This window comes from Panthera onca, chromosome B1 (genome assembly GCF_046562875.1).
Source record: "Panthera onca isolate mPanOnc1 chromosome B1, mPanOnc1 haplotype 2, whole genome shotgun sequence".
Classification (NCBI taxonomy): domain Eukaryota; kingdom Metazoa; phylum Chordata; class Mammalia; order Carnivora; family Felidae; genus Panthera; species Panthera onca.
Genome location: NC_138342.1, coordinates 178,491,110 through 178,507,583, shown reverse-complemented (window position 1 = coordinate 178,507,583; position 16,474 = coordinate 178,491,110). Strand labels below are relative to the sequence as shown.

The 16,474-nt window shown below is 43.2% G+C and overlaps 1 protein-coding gene and 1 long non-coding RNA gene across 7 annotated transcripts in view; both read right to left on the bottom strand.

Annotated features, from left to right (window-relative positions):
* MFHAS1 (multifunctional ROCO family signaling regulator 1) overlaps nt 1-16,474 on the bottom strand; it is a 103,204-nt gene that overhangs the window by 52,196 nt on the left and 34,534 nt on the right. The gene's annotated exons all lie outside the window — the stretch shown is intronic.
* On the bottom strand, nt 5,582-8,865 carry LOC132691615 (uncharacterized). Its single transcript, XR_013554863.2, has 3 exons — nt 8,152-8,865; nt 6,659-6,732; nt 5,582-6,327 (listed from the first exon to the last, which is right to left on the bottom strand). It is a non-coding gene; the product is annotated as an uncharacterized LOC132691615 (long non-coding RNA).

Below are 16,474 nucleotides of genomic sequence, written 5' to 3'. Positions count from 1 at the left end.
TTTTTTTTAATGTTTATTTATTTTTGAGAGGGACAGAGACAGAATGCAAGTGGGTTAGGAGCAGAGAGAGAGGGAGACACAGAATCCGAAACAGGCTCTAGGCTCCGAGCTGTCAGCACAGAGCCTGACGCGGGGCTCGAACTCGTGAGCTGCGAGATCGTGACCTGTGCCGAAGTCGGCCGCTCAACCGACTGAGCCACCCAGGCGCCCCTGTATGCAATCTCCTTAAGGATACTTGCTAAAAATACTGATGGGAGACCATATGAATAAATTTCTTTCTGTTGTTTTATGGGAATGAAACCAGCACATATAAAACACTAACTCCCCTGGGGCGCCTGGGTGGCTCAGTTGGTTAAGCATCTGACTTCAGCTCAGGTCATGATCTCACCGTTCCTGAAACCAAGCCCCGCATCGGGCTCAGCACTGACAGTGCGGAGCCTGCTTGGGATTCTCTCTCCCTCTCCCTCTCCCTCTGCCCATTCCCCACTTGTGCGCACTCTCTCAAAATAAGTAAACTTAAAAAATAAAACAAAAAACCCTGACTCCCTTCCCACAGGCAAGTACACTTAATGCCAGAAGCACGGTGAGCTGGAGGAGACCTCGTCAACAGTCAACCAGAGGACCCTGATTTTAGAAATGACAACACTAAGGCCCAAACGGTTTGAGGACCTCACTCTAGGCTACAGAGACTGAACAAGAATACGAAGCCCCCTATTCCCTGTTCTTCGCTGCGCCACAAAGTCTCCCTGACCTCAATTATACCACACCACCCTGTATTTGCTATGTGTTGAACATACCAAAAAAAAAAAAAAAAGGCTCTGATCTTACTACTCGAATCCCAGAATATGTCACCCCTTATGTTGCTGCATAATTTTGGGAAATACGCCATCCCATTTTGGCAACTTTATGTAAGATTTCCTGAGTTTAAAGAAAGGGGGGTACGTGTTCCGTCTTGGTACTAGAAATAAAAATGCCTCCTCAGTCTCAGCAAGGCAGGCAGTTAAAAATAATCAGGGCCTGATTCTACGGTGAAAGAAAGCAACGTGAGAGGTTGGGTGTAAACAGGCTTTTCCTTTTTAATAACCTGATCTAAGTAATGGACTGGAGGTTGGTTATCTTTTTTTTTTAATTTTTTTTAACGTTTATTTATTTTTGAGAGACAAAGCATGAGCGCAGGAGGGGCAGAGCGAGAGGGAGACACAGAATCGGAAGCAGGCTCCAGGCACTGAGCCGTCAGCACAGAGCCCGACGCGGGGCTCGAACTCAGGAACCACGAGATGGTGACCTGAGCCGAAGTCGCCCAGGCGCCCGCCCCATCCACTGGAGGTTTTAAAGGGAAGCCCCGGGAAGAACCAGCCCTCCGTACTGTGTGGAGAGACTGGAATTTCAGAGAACTGATTTAGATGCTACACTACCTCATGACACAGTATGTCATTCACCTTTAAAACGACTTGCGAAGACCGGACAAACGCTTACCGTACAGCACGCCCACAAGTGTGGTCTGGACCAGGAGTCGCTAGGGGCTGGGGACGAATGCGGGGCCTCGGGCCTCGCCCCAGACCTCCTGGATCAGCATCATGCATTTGAACGCGATGCCCACCTGACGTGTATCATGTTCAAGGCGGAGGGGCACCGCCTGACTCCTGGTCACCACCTGCACTGTCTCAGAGAAATCCCGTGATGCTGCCTCGAATCTCTTCCCAACTGGCACTTCAAGACACAAGGATGCACATGACATTCCATATTGTCTCTCAGTTTTCTCTCTTGTGTTCTGGCAACCTTCACTCACAGACTGGTATGGCTTTAACCAATATGAAAACAAGGAAGCAGGCATCTGGTGTGCATGCAAGAAAGTGAGAAAGAGAGGGGTCCGTGAGAGAGAGAGAGAGAGAGATAGAGAGGTGGATGCCCAAGGCCAGGAACAGGAAGAGGGGGGAGGGGAGGGCACAGCACAGTCACTTCTCCCCCACACTTCACCCTGTGCCCCCGTCCCCACAAACACTAGGAAATTCAGCCACATCCTACAGGCTGGAAGACAAAAGACTGGCACTAATCTTAAATTTAGCTTTTACACTAATGTCAGTGATAACAAACCAAAAACGGAAAGACGGAAACTGGAGAATTATCTTTTTTATCATTTTCTGGGGGCGGAGTTATTTGCTTAAAAAGACAACATATAAATAGCAGAAACATATTTTATAAACGATGGCGGGGTCAATTTAATAGAATTAAACGTCGACTCTTCTCTGAGACTCTGACCGTATGGGTGTCACGTTGAAAGACATGGAGTCACAGATGCTCATCATTTAGAAGAGCGTGAGAGAGGGGCGCCTGGGTGGCTCAGTCGGTTGAGCATCGGACTTCGGCTCAGGTCATGATCTCGCCATTCCCAAGTTTGAGCCCCGCATTGGGCTCTATGCTGACATCTCAGAGCCTGGAGCCTGTTTCAGGCTCTGTGTCTCCCTTGCTCTCTCTCTACCCCTCCCCTGCTTATGCTCTCTCTCTCTCTCTCTCTCTCTAAAATAAACATTAAAAAAAAAATTTTTTTTTTTTTAAAAGAAGAGCGTGAGAGATGGGAGGAGGAGGATCCTGATTACAGTGTCGGCCCTTCCACGATCGAAGAGGAGAGAGTCTGGCAGAGCGTCGGTCTGCAATCAGGGTAGTCATTCAGGGAAATGAGAGAAATCAAACTAGACAGGCCCCGAAAGTGCCTCCATTTCAGCCCTAAAACTGATAAGATTCTAAGTCATCTAATCACAGTCCCGACGTTCCTACTTTTTGTAAAAATGGAAACAATAACCCACAGATGTGCTTACCAGATGCAGACTTCAAATGTGTTATTTGTTCACTTTGGGAAACAGTTAAGCCTTCTTCAAAATGTGACTCTATTCACGCTTAACCAGGTTTCTTTACAAAAATACAAATAAAATATGCATGGGCATATACATCACTCCTGTCATTGTTTAAAATTAGCATGACTCTTACACCAGTTTCTCATCTGAAAAGATCTAAAACTATACAATTAAGATGCTTGCATTTTGCAGAGGCAGGGCTGGTTTCTGTCCGCCATCTGGCCATAAGCCAGGGGCTACGCGAGGTCAGGTCTTGGTTGCCGAGGCCCCTTCTTGGATAATCCCATGCACTGCCATCACTCTCTATGCCCTGGCTGTCTACGTAGTCAAAACAAAGTCATATATTTGCATCCTGGACTACTGCCCCCTACATACACACTCCCAACTAGATTTTCAACTCCCAGGCTGCAGGGATATTGACGGTCACTGCTGCGTCCCCAGCCCTTCAAACAGTGCCTGGCACATAGGAGTGCTCCATAAACGTTGTGAAATTAGCAAATTTAAGTTCTAATACTGGCCACTTACGTCGTTGCTTTATTTTTAAAAGAAGGCCCAAATATTATCAGTAGAACAAAGCAACTCTTGGATGAAGTTATGAACAAAAGATGAAAAAGGAAGGAAATGAGAACCCATTTCAGTTAAAAGAGGAGGAATAAGAGGACATTAAAAATGGACTAAGGTCTAACCTCCTTCCGTGTGTTGGATGTGGATATGTTCTTTTTCCCTTAAAGCTACGGATAGAGATTTAAACTGGCCTGCTTTTATCTCCATGCAAAGACAATAAAATGGATGTTTTCTTTTTTCTTTACTTCTTATTTTTTATTCATTTATTTTTTGAGAGACAGCAAGAGAGAGTGAGCACAGGGGAAGGAAAGGGGGAGAAGGAGAGAGAGTCCCAAGCAGGTTCCATTCCCAGCACAAAGCCCCACACAAGACTAGATTCCCAGGCCTGGGAGATCATGACCTATGCTGAAATCAAGAGTTGGACGCTTAACCGACTGAGCCTCCCTGGTGTTCCTGGATTTTTTTTTTACACTCTGCTTCAAAACTGTGCAGATGCAATCAGCTGAACAAATAATGGAAGTTTCTACACTAGTCTGCATAAAAGTTGGAAACAGTTCCGGAAGGAAGGAAGGAAAGGAGGAAGGAAGGGAGGGAAAGAAAGGAAGAGGAAGGAAGGAAGGGGAAGGAAGGAAGGGGAAGGAAGGAAGGAAGGAGGAAGGAAGGAAGGAGGAAGGAAGGAAGGAAGGAAGGAAGGAAGGAGGGAAGGAAGGAAGGAAGGAATGAGAAGGAAGGAAGGAGAAGGACAGAGGGATGGAAGGAAAGAGCAGAGCCACTTTCACAGTGAAAATCAGTATCAATCAACACTGACAAGACTGCAATTGACCTATCTATGACGTGTCAGAAAATCCATATTCCTCTTAGGAATATCAGCTCCATCACAGCACATCAGGTGGCAAAGTCTAAACCTGGTGCACATGCAGTTAGAGCCAGATGCAGGAACCAAAGATCATAAATATCATCTGTGAGGCTGTCTGGGAAAAGGTTCTCAATTAGAAGCCTATAGTTTCATTAAATTGCCTTTTATAAGACCCTCTTGCTGGGGTTCATGTCGTGCTCCTGGGGATGCTTTCTCCTAACTGGCCTTTTCTGATCTTTACCCCCAATTTTTCTTTCCTTTTTTTTTTCATTAAAAATTTTTTTTTAGGGTTTATTTATTTTTGAGAGAGAGAGAGAGAGAGAGAGCGCGCACAAGCAGGGGAGGGGCGGAGAGAGAGGGAGATACAGAATCTGAAAAGCAGGCTCCAGGCGCTGAACCATCAGCACAGAGCCTGATGCGGGGCCCGAACCCATAAACCGTGAGACCATGACCTGAGCCAAAGTCAGACACTTAACAACTGAGCCACCCAGGTGCCATATTCCTTGATTTAATGTTTCCATAGCTTAAGCTTAGTGTTGCCCCAAGACTTATTAATAAAAGCACAGTTATGGCTATGGAAAGGCTTTGGGAAGATTCAATGAGACAATAACAGCTTTTCATAACGATCATAGTAAAAAATAGGTTCAATACTTAACTTTCTGTTTTTTCCCCTCAGGATTTCCCCTTCTCCCCGTCTTTCCCACCTTGATGAATGGCAACTCCATCATCCTGGTTGTTCAGGCCCGAAACCTTGGTCTCTCTACACTTCTTTCTCTCATAACCCAAAGCTAACCCATCAGCAAACCCTTTTGCTCTGTGTTCCAAACAGAGCCAGAATGTGACCGTATCTCTCCAGTGCCTCTGCCAGTACACAGTCTAAGGTACCATCGTTTCTTGCCTGGACTCCTGCAAGGGTCCTAAGTCATCTCCCTGCATCCACCCTAACCTATCCCCATACACCGTCCGGGGTCTTTTAAAAATATTTCATTTAAAATTTCCTTGGCTCAAAACCTACCACTGGCCTTTCAACTCTCACAGAGTTGGTGAGATTACAAGCGATTGTTATCTTGTTTTACTTTCATGCATTGACAATAAACGTATTTTATTGTCCCTGGAAGGGACAGACACAGGGTTGGGGGTTTCTGTTTCCAATAAACTGGTTAGCAATGTGTTGAGAGATAAAGATTCTCAGAAGTAGAAAGGATTTTCTTAAAAGGTAGAAATAGGAAATAGAATATAAATTCATTATTGGTAAGAAAGCTAATGGTTATATACTAAGAAATGAAAACAATCCATATTTGCAATTGTCGTGTACTAACTCCCTGAATGAAGACGCCCCACTGCATGCGTATGAAACAATTTTACGGCAAATTCCCTGCACATTCTAGACCTTCAGAGTACATGAATCGACTAAAATTCTGCCTTATCGTAAATGGCGAATGGGATATTTTCATTCTCAACCACTTCAAATAGCAGTCATTTAAAGTCAAATTATGACTATACTAGTCAATACGTGGTGTCACCCATAGAGCTGAATGGCCTCGATTTCCTGCCACATTCATGCTTAAGAAAAGAATCTCCAAGACACCGAGAGGGGAGCATGTTTAGTATGACGTAAGCAGGCACAAACAGATACACAAATACCCACCCCTATGTTGGCGTGTTTTCCTCCGTCCCGCTTATAAAAGGGGAGAGAAGACGCCTGTATACCTGGACCGCTCGGAAACACCCCCTGGGTCTGCTGTTTCGCAGAAGGGAGGCCCAGGTGGCCATGGCTAATCCCTTCACTTGTCTGTCTTTCACCTGGGCCCACCCGGTGTCCCACCTGACAGCAAACGGCTTGGAGTGGCCACTTGTGTCCCACCGTCCTCTCATCCTTAATGATTTCCAGCACATTTATCGTAACAGCATCCTTCCTGTTCTTCAAAGAGAGGATGATGACGCCAATTTACACGCAGCTCAACCTGTTAGCCGTTTTGAGGGAGTGACTCTCCTCTCCATTTTCTCAAGAGCCAGTCAGGCTTAAAAGTAAGTCATCCAGTTTCATTTCCTTCTCTAGCTCAAGCAAAGGATAAAAGGGAAAGCTGTTAACACAAAGAGACACGAGTATATCGGCAAACAGAACCCACGGGGAACTCGAAACCCCCTCATCATTAAACTCGGAACTGAAATATTAAAATACTGGAGGAGATCAAGGCGAGCCCTCTGACCAGTAACAGAGCTGGATAGTCATTTTTAAAACAGTAAGTAAAACATCCCAGACAAAACTGAAAAAGCCTTTTGTCCTTACGTTAGGAGTACTTTCAATAAAAAAAAAAAAGAAAAACACTAAACAATAGAAAAACAGAGAGCACTATAGCAAGCCACCAGCCCACAGGCCACTTACCACAAAGAATTAAATGTCCACAGAACTACTTTTGTTCAACACAGGGTGATGTCGGCTTCCACACACAAAAGTGGCTTGGAAAAGAGTGGTTAAATACAACAACTTTTTTTTTTTCTCCTGCAAGTGGGAAGGCGATTTACCCACGATTCCAAACATCCATTAAACTTACTTCCCTCTAAGTTGCTGACTGAGTACACTCACCATTTCCCCCCACATATCAAGGGTAAAGGTACACAGTAAAGGATAGTAGTGCTGTGGCGACAGAGTTAAGAGGTCACTGACTTTCAATCCTTCACTCACGCAGCCATGTATGTACGTGTGTAGGTGTGTATATACACACATCTGTGTGTATATCTTCTATATCCGTAATATATAGAACTATAAGGACCAAGTGAAATAAAAATCGTAAGATATATAGCAATATAACATATAGTAACATATATTAACTATACATGACAAAGTATATATACATATATATATATACTATACATATATAACTATAATGACCAATATAAAAATAGTAAGATATATTACTATATACCGATATAATATATGGTAACATATATATATAACATATATATAACGGTTACACTATATATTGTTATATATCAGCAATATATATATATATACATATGTGTGTGTATACATATACAGATACATACTCATGTTAGTGAGAAGAATGTACCATTATTATAAAGGTATTTACTCAGTCACACATTTCTACCTTCCCTTAGAACTCAGTCTGAATCTGGCACCAAAAGAGCCTCCTGTAGCCTGAAAATACATTCTGTGTCTCCCGGACACAAAACGTGCAGCCTAAGTGGCTGCTTTATTGTGGTCAAGGGACCTATGCTTTTGCATAAATGAATTACTCCTTTCTTTAAACTGCAAACAGGTAGGAGTAGATAAGCTTTACTTTCTAGCAAGAGCAAAAGTTATCTCCTTTTCCTTTCTCTCAAAGGGAACCAAACCCTGGGAGATAATTTATGGCTCAAAGCCTAGTTGCCTGGTATGACCCAGGGAAAATTCCATTTTGAGAAAATGTACTTTCCTTAAATACTCTGAGACAGAAAGCAGTCAGGTCTTGGATGAAGCCAGTAGACTTTCTCAGGATTAGGTAGAAACTTTTAGAAAATCAAAGGAAAGTCAAATACTTGAACCTAACACCTTGAAATCTTTACCCTGACCAACACTGATGGCTAATACTGTGCCTGTTCTAAGGAAAATAATTTTATATGAACCATCCACTTTTGACTAGGTTTGAGGCTACAAAAATGAAAAACCAAATTGTAAACTTTTCAACCCAGTGGCAATTACTGACTATTACACTAGTGTGCCCTTATGAACTCTCAACTACGCCCCTTGGTAAATGTCACTTAAAGTTCTCTTTCATTAACTGAGACACACACAACTTAACATGGGTGTGATAACACACGTTAATAATTTCCCACTTTTTATAAAACGTTAAACGCAAAAGTAACAGTCAAGGATACAGAACCTGAAAATACTTCCCTTATTAGAGAGGCAGGCTTTGGCACTGATGTTTTCCTGACAGTGTATTTCCAAATGATAACACAATTTTTAAACTGGAAGAGACTTTAAAGGTCACTTAATCCAGCACCTCATTTTAAAGACGAGACGGCAGGACCAGAGAGCTGAAATGTCCAAAGACACAGAGTTTACACACAGAAATGATATCCGAGGACTCTGAATTCCCAGGCCACCACACCGTACAACCACCCACCTAACCCTTCAGCACCGGTGTAAGGTCAACAGAACTTGCCTTTGCTCCTTCTCCAAACCAGCCACCCCTTCTAGCAAGTCCCAGATATACTCCAACAAGTCCATGGATGGTTTTACCGCTCTGGCAATGAATCGCCTACAGCCCATCAGCTTTTCTTTAGAATAACGTTCTTGGCTTCATGATCCAGAATCTTACCTAGGGCCATGAATGGAAATTTGCCTCGAGGGCTTGGGAGAAAATTCCAGAGCCAGATGAATTACAAAAATGACAAGAACGTTTTTCTTTCCCTTTTTATTAAGCTTTGCTTATTTTTAGGATTCCCAACTCTCTCAAAAAGAAGCTGCCCTTTTCATTTGTGCTATGACTTAGACTTGGGTGTCTGATGAATAGGAATTAGATTTTGTTGTCTGATCCCAAACACTGAGGGTTAGTATCCTTCCGGTCCTTAATATTTGCAACGTTTCTGCCATTTAAATGAGAAGTACACTGGCAAGTGGGAAGGACACCGGGCCTCGGACATATATGAACACAACTGCTTTAAGAATACACGGATCAGTGCAGACCGCTCTGAAAAGTGAGGTCTGGATGCCCCCAAACAGGCTCTCCAACTCTGCGAGTGGAACTACGGTGTAGACAAGACGACGGATGTGCCTGGCAGTTTAACCAAATGCATTACACCATGTAGTGGCATGAAATGGAGTTTCAGCGTCTTGTTCACCAACCAGGGAAGAGCAAGTTTAAAGTGCTTAACCTACTGTTGCAAAACAGGACTGGAAACAAAACCCTATTCTTCCACGTTATACCCCTGCCCCTGGCTTTTATTTTTTCTCTTTCCATTCGCAAAGTAACACTTTAACTAAAGAATGCACTGCTAATAAAAACAAATACAGGAAGTTAACCTGAGCATAACACCAGCAGTAATATTAAACTAAGGTGAATGGAAAATAGGAAGCTTCGATGCCTCCCATAACACAAGGTTTTCTGGCATTTGAGCCTTCAAGAACAATCACCTAGTCCTCTGTTCTCGGTAAGGCCTCAGTGACAGAGAAAAACTATTCTTCTCCGGGCACAGTTGAAGCTGAAGTGTAAACTCCCAGTCACCAAGTACATCCCCGGGAAGGACTGAACGCTCCTCAAAAACACTTCCGCAGAGCCCAGTTTCAGGGGCGCAGAAAGTGGGGGTGGGACGCCAGCGTCCTCTCAAGGGAAGCACCAGGCGAGCCACCCCACCAGACACCCTTTTCTCCAGAGTCAGGGTTGCAAGAGTGCCCGGCACATTGCACATGTTGTTAGCGTGGCCACTTACAAATCACCACACGAGGCTTTAGGTCTAGCGTCTGCTGTTACGATGGCTTCGGGACCAACGGGAGCACTCCGTTTCCTTGCAAATTCTGTGTTCTCGGGACACCAGCACCCCTCGGTAAAGCTGCGATTCCAACTTCCGTGGCCATGTGCCACCGTTGCTCTTAATGAGCATACATTGATTGCGTTCTCAAGTCTAGAGAAAAAGCTTTCTATTTTTGCTTTCCCTAATAGAGCACAGCCAACAGAGCATGCCCCGCCACGCAAAGCTCTAATTTGGCTGACATCTGAACAAAGTCGGCTGAACAGTTTCTTACATTAGGCTGTAATTGTTTTTAGCCCTACCGAGTCAAATTTATATTCTGGGAGAAGGGCATGAGTCCTCACTTCCAAATACTTAAGGTCAGAACTATTTACATTTCCACAAAAAACAGTTATACGCAGACCTACTTCAGAGTCGTACTTTGTGGATGGGAGGACGGCCTAAGAAAACGATATTACCCAAAGGAGGCAGGAGCCCCTCATTCTATTCCCAGTAGCAATCACTACCTAAATCAGCCTGTGTCTCTGCTCTGCAGCCCCTGACTTCATCCCTACATGCTCCACTTCCTACCATAAAAACGGAGAGATCACCGTTCGCTCATGCTTAGTTACACTGTGTATATACACCGACCCACACATACATACTCACACACCCTGCAAAAATCTGGAGGCTTAAAATACCCAAGGTTGTCATAACCTGCTCTGATCCTCTCTAGCTGAACAGATGACAATCTCTGGTCCTGCCTGTCCCTGCTCACCTCTTAGGAAGGAAGCAGGGCACTGGCGAGCTGCAACGAGAGGAACACAAAAGCAGAGAGGGAGAAGGGGTTCCATAATCCCAGACAACTCTTTCATTTGGCAACAGGCATGACCTCCCCGAATGGCTGCTTATGGACATAAAAAACTTGGGATTAGGAGTGCCTGGCTCACAGAAGGCAAGAGGCACTGGCAAACCCATTAATTCGGGTCCTCGCTACATATTTCTATAATCAATGCTACCTAGTTGTTGGTGGTGAAATGGTCTATCCTCACTAATACTACTTGTGAAGGAATACTACATTGTGGTCACACGGTAGAATTATACCTGTTCTGGTTCAAAAAAATAGTTTCTTTTTTTTTAATGTTTATTTTTGAGACAGACAGAGTGTGAGCGGGGGAGGGGCAGAGACACAGGATCCGAAGCAGGCTCCAGGCTCTGAGCTGTCAGCACAGAGCCCGATGCCGGGCTCGAACTCACGGACCATGAGATCATGACCTGAGCCGAAGCTGGACGCTTAACCGACTGACCCACCCAGGCGCCCCCACAAAAAAATAGTTTCTGAGTAATGGACATTATAGGGTTGCCAGATTGAGCAAATAAAAATATAGGATTACCAATTAAATCTGATATGGCATGGGACATATTTATACTATAAAATTATTTGTTGTTTACATAAAATTCAAATTTACTAATACATGCATACATGGGACATACTTAAAATAAAAATTAGTTGTTATTTACCTGAAATTCAAATCTGAGCACTCTGTACTCTATCTGGCAACCCTAACATTGCACTAGATCCTGGGAGAACAAAGATGGGTGAGACATGGCATCTGACCCCCAGGAATGCACTGTCTGGTGAGAACCAGATCTGAACAAGAACCACACGGGCTACAATGGAGGATGAGAGGGGCTTACCAGGTTATTTGAGAAACACAGGCAAAGGAGCCATTCAATCCTAATTTAGCACACCCATAAATTCTCTACCCTTCATAATAAAAAGAAGTATTATGGACTTTTTTATTCTAGAATGTTCCACATTCTACAGATTATATACTACTGATTCATGAACTTGCTAAGTGTTCCAAGTGTTCTTCCCTACCTGGACATCACCCACCATTCCCCCCTTAGGAGTATTATCGAGAGCGTAAGATGCAATCCCCAAGCTGGCTGAAGTTTTTGAAACTTCCAGGAATTGCTCAACCCAGAGGGCTCTGTTGATAACATCCAAGGAACCCACATAAAATCACAGAGTGATGCGGCTTGCATGCAGGAGGTGCTCAATAAGAGTCATCTGGATAAGGAAACTGAACTTGACCAATGCCACGCCATGTTCTTGTGTAAACCCCAACCTCAACAATTGTGAAGAACATTCAGTATGCTTACTGCTGTTACTTGCATCTGAAGCAAGCCAATGTCGAGGTAATCTAATAGGAGTTCAAGAATACTGTCCATAAAACAGATTTGAAAAGACAGATGAGAAAACAAACTGAGCTGTTTACAACGTCAAATAATCTTCATGACTTTGTGTGCTTTGAGAGCTAGCATGGTTTGAGAGTTTGCCTGTTTCAGATACAATTTAGAGGACGGTCTTCACCATCTCTGTTGAAACGAGGGATTCCCCACATGCTACTCATGTACACAGCTCTGAAAGTAAGATTTGGGGCCCATATTTGGAAAACTAACTCTCCTTTCATATCTTGAGCTCTTTTTTTTTTTTTTTTTGGCTCCCAGCAACTAAGGGAGTTGGGCAAGGCACAGAGTGGACGGGTCAGGTCGGGTCCAGCAAGGACAGTACCGGAGTGACCTGCCTCAGTGCCACATGATTCTCCCTTTATGGTGATCTGGCAGGCGTCATCTGCCAGCCTGGCACAGAAATGCCTCAAGCCTAAAAGTTATCTGAACCTTCTTATGAAGGGCTACTTCACTTCCCCTCGATTTCCAGATCAAAGGAGAAAAAGCAAAAGAAAGGTAGAAAGAAAAAGAAGGGGAAAATGCTAAGAAATAGGTGGCATGTACTTATTTCCTGCTGGAATTGCCTTAGACCTTGGAAAAGAGGCCATGACGACTGCTGAATGCATTAGGTAAGGTTTGGGGTCCGTTGGTGGAAAACCCAGATCATATCTCACATCAAAGACCATAGTTCAAAACCTTAAAACTGGGTAATTAGCTTCATATTATTTTCCTTACAAGGTCTCATGTCTCAGCGTTAAAAATACCAACACTTCAAAAAATAAAATTGGCCTTTTATTCCCACCCCACTCATCTGTGCGTCCTTAGCACTTACAAACTGTCACGACACACAGCACATACGCCATGATGTTTGATAAACTGCTGAGTTAATGGATGGGGCCCATGAGTTTCAACCCTATGAGCCAGGTTCCCTACCATGGGTGCTCCTGGGTCTATGAGTGCACACAGGACACTCCGCAGCTACATAGTTCTATTTATACATTTTCCCAACTGCCAACATCCTTCTCTAGCTGATGAAGCGATAAAAGTATATTCATGTTCTCATCTTTCAAGGCCCAGCATTAGAACTTACTCAAACCCAGACACTTTCCCAAGTCAGAAAAGTAAAAACACTATTTCATAATGCATTAAAACAAAAAAAAAGTCAACCTGTTTATAATTTTGTTTTGGAGGCAGTGCAGAAGGAAACATTTTGGAAAGCACTGCCAAATTCTAAAAAAAAAAAAAAAAAAAAAGAAAGAAGAAAGAATTGTAAAAAGCCAAAAACAAATTTAGGCCATTGAACAAATGGGGGGAAAACTGTACCAATTCAAGGCAACAAAGGTTTAAACAAAGTTTGTGAAAGATTTAATTCCAGATGTGGCCCCAGTACTTAACTATTAAACAGTCAATCTAACTTTCATTGGTTAACCAGTACAGAACAGGTTTGCTTCTAATTTAATATCCCTTTCAGATTGCTGCCTCCATAATGAGATACATGGCAAGCCAAAATATGCCAACTTTTTCTGCCTTGAAGTAAACACATGAACTTTCCGGGCTTAGGTGCTTTCTTCTTCCTCTTATTCAGACACAAATAATCTAGTCATCCCAACCACATTTAATAAGTAATGTATAAATATAAACATATGTTTATATATAATATATATACATAAGTAGCATATATAGACATATAAGTAACATGCATACAAAATTACAAACAAAAGTGAGTAAAAATAACTGCCAAGTTAAATAAATTAATGAAATTAACTCTAAGAATAATTTTAATTAAAAATCAGTTCAGGGACACCTGGCTGGCTCAGTCAGTAGAGCATGGGATTCTCGATGTCAGGGTCGTGGATTCAAGTCCCACACTAGGTGTAGAGATTACTCAAAAATAAAATCTTCACAAAAATGAGTTCGAATTTAATCAGTCTTCTGTTTTGTGAATTCAATAAACATATATGACTTTTAACTCTCTGTTAACATAACAAAAGGTGACATTTACAAACGAATTTTAAAAACTGCCTAAAACGTAAAGCAAGTTTTCCTCTACAGCTAGCCAGTTCCCTCTGCTCACCTGCCCCACTTACTGATATGTACACGTTGCTACCCAACAATCTACCAACACCAACTTTTAGTAAAACCTTTTTTTTAATTCATTTATTTGAGAGAGGGGGGGCATGTGCACGCTTGCAGGGGAGGGGCAGAGAGGGAGAGGGAGAATCCTAAGCAGGCTCTGCATTGTCAGCACGGAGCCCTTAGCTGAGCTCAAACTCACAAACCATGAGATCATGACCTGAGCCAAAATCAAGAGTCGGATGCCCAACCGACTGAGACACCCAGGCGCCCCTTGGTAAAACATTTTTTAAACAGACCTAGAAAAAGATGATTCAAATACCTGAGCTTCACCAAGCAAAAATGCTCTAACACAACGACCAATGTACACTACTCTGGCTCATTTCTCTGTCTCCACGCCCAATAACCTTGGATCCAAACCAGAGCAACAGCCATCTGTCTGACACCTGGATGCAAACTGGAAGGGGGTAAGGTGGTGGCTAAGAAACCAGGAAGGGAAGGAAGAAAATTGTTTAGTTAGTGCCTACAATGTGCTAGGCATTGTTGTGCATTTTCATGCATGTTATCTTATTTACTCTTTGCAATAGCTCTATGAAAGAGATACGGCTTTTTTATAGTGAAGGAAACAGACAAAGATGGTCCCAAGTCATTTAAATATAAATAAATCAAAGTATTCTTCTTCATATCTCTTATTATTACCCTTTGCTATATAGGACAATTCCAAATGGCCAACCAGTTTTGGAGGCTAAGAGGGTTCAATATTAAACTGTTTATTTTATTGGGACCTAGAGCTACAGACTACGTCTATGCTACTTAAAATGATCATGTGAGGGGCACCTGGGTGGCTCGGTCGGTTAAGCGTCCAACTTTGGCCCAGGTCATGATCTCGTGGTTCGTAGGTTCGAGCCCCGCATTGGGCTCTCTGCTGACAGCTCAGAGCCTGGAGCCTGCTTCGGATTCTGCGTCTCCCCCTCTCTCCGCCCCTCCCCTGCTTGTGCTCTCTCTCTCTCCATCTCTCAAAAATGAGTAAATGTTAAAAAAAATTTTTTTAAAGATTATGTGATACCATGATCACTATATTAAAAATGATTATGCCTTTTGGGGTGAAACATACGTTACCTTGATTGTGGTGATGACCTCATAGGTATACACGTACATCAAAACTTACCAAATTGTACACTTGAAATATATGCAGTTTATTGTATGTCAATTGCACTTCAATAAAACTGAGAAAAAGTTTATGCCATGGATGAGACCCAAATAGGTATAAGAAAAGTGAAAATGTCCATAACTGATAAAGTATTCTGAGTCAAAAAAGCTATATGACGAATATAACCAAGATTTATCTATCAGCATTTCTCAGAGTATACCCCACATAACACCAGCTGTCAGGGATGTTAACAAATGTTTCACACACACTACATGCGCATACAGGTTCTGCGGTCACCTAAGTTTGAGAACTGCTTCATTAAACAAGGCTCTGAGAACTTCTCAGAGGCTTTCTCTGATACTTGGTGCTTTTCAAAAACAGCTCTATAAAAACACAATTTTCTGAAACGAATTTGACCAGAAACCCTTTCCCAGAGGGTCTCCTGGGATCGCTAATCCGCACAACACACTGTGGGTAACGCTGCTCTAATTCACAGGCTCACGGGCTCTGGATCAGCTGATCGCTTAGAGACCAGGGAGGCCAGGGTTCTCAGAACGCGGCCCCAGGTGTAACTGTGGCTCTCACTCGTGAACCCCCTCTTCCTTCCCAGTGACAGGGGGAAGTGGGCACGACTCAGAGGCATTAGAGAACACGGCGGGGTGTGAGCAGAGATCCCTGAGTCACGTCCTGCTGCAGAAATCCTCCTGATCCCTTCTATATGAGCCTTATACCAGGGCTGCTCTACCAAAGGACCATAAATTTAAAGAGGAAGGTACCATCCCCCAGTTCTGAAAGCCAGAAGTCCAAAATCAAGGCGTCTGCAAGGTTGGTTCCCCCTGAGGGCTGTCAGGGCAAACCTGTCTCAAGCCTCTCCCCTTGGCTTATAGGTGGCTGTGTTCTCCACGTGTGCTTGTCTGTCTCCAAGTTCCCACTTTGTAAGAGGACAGCAGCCATGTTGGATTAGAGTCTATCTAATGAATTCATTTGAACTTGCGCACCTCTTTAAAGGCTGTCTCCAAATAAGGTCACATTCTGAGGTACCAGAACTTAGGACTTCAACATAGGACTCTGAGGGGGACAAAATTCAATCCGTAACACTTTTCAACATAGTGCTAAACTGCCAAGAGATTTGTAAGACGTCCAGTTGACAGACTTACCCTACCTATGGAAGTTGTAACCTGACAGATTTTGCTACCTATCTGAATATCCTTCTGAATTCTCTGCTGCTCTAATTTACACTCCAGTTTGGTAAGCTATCTTTATTCTGTTATACAAATAGATTGAGTATAA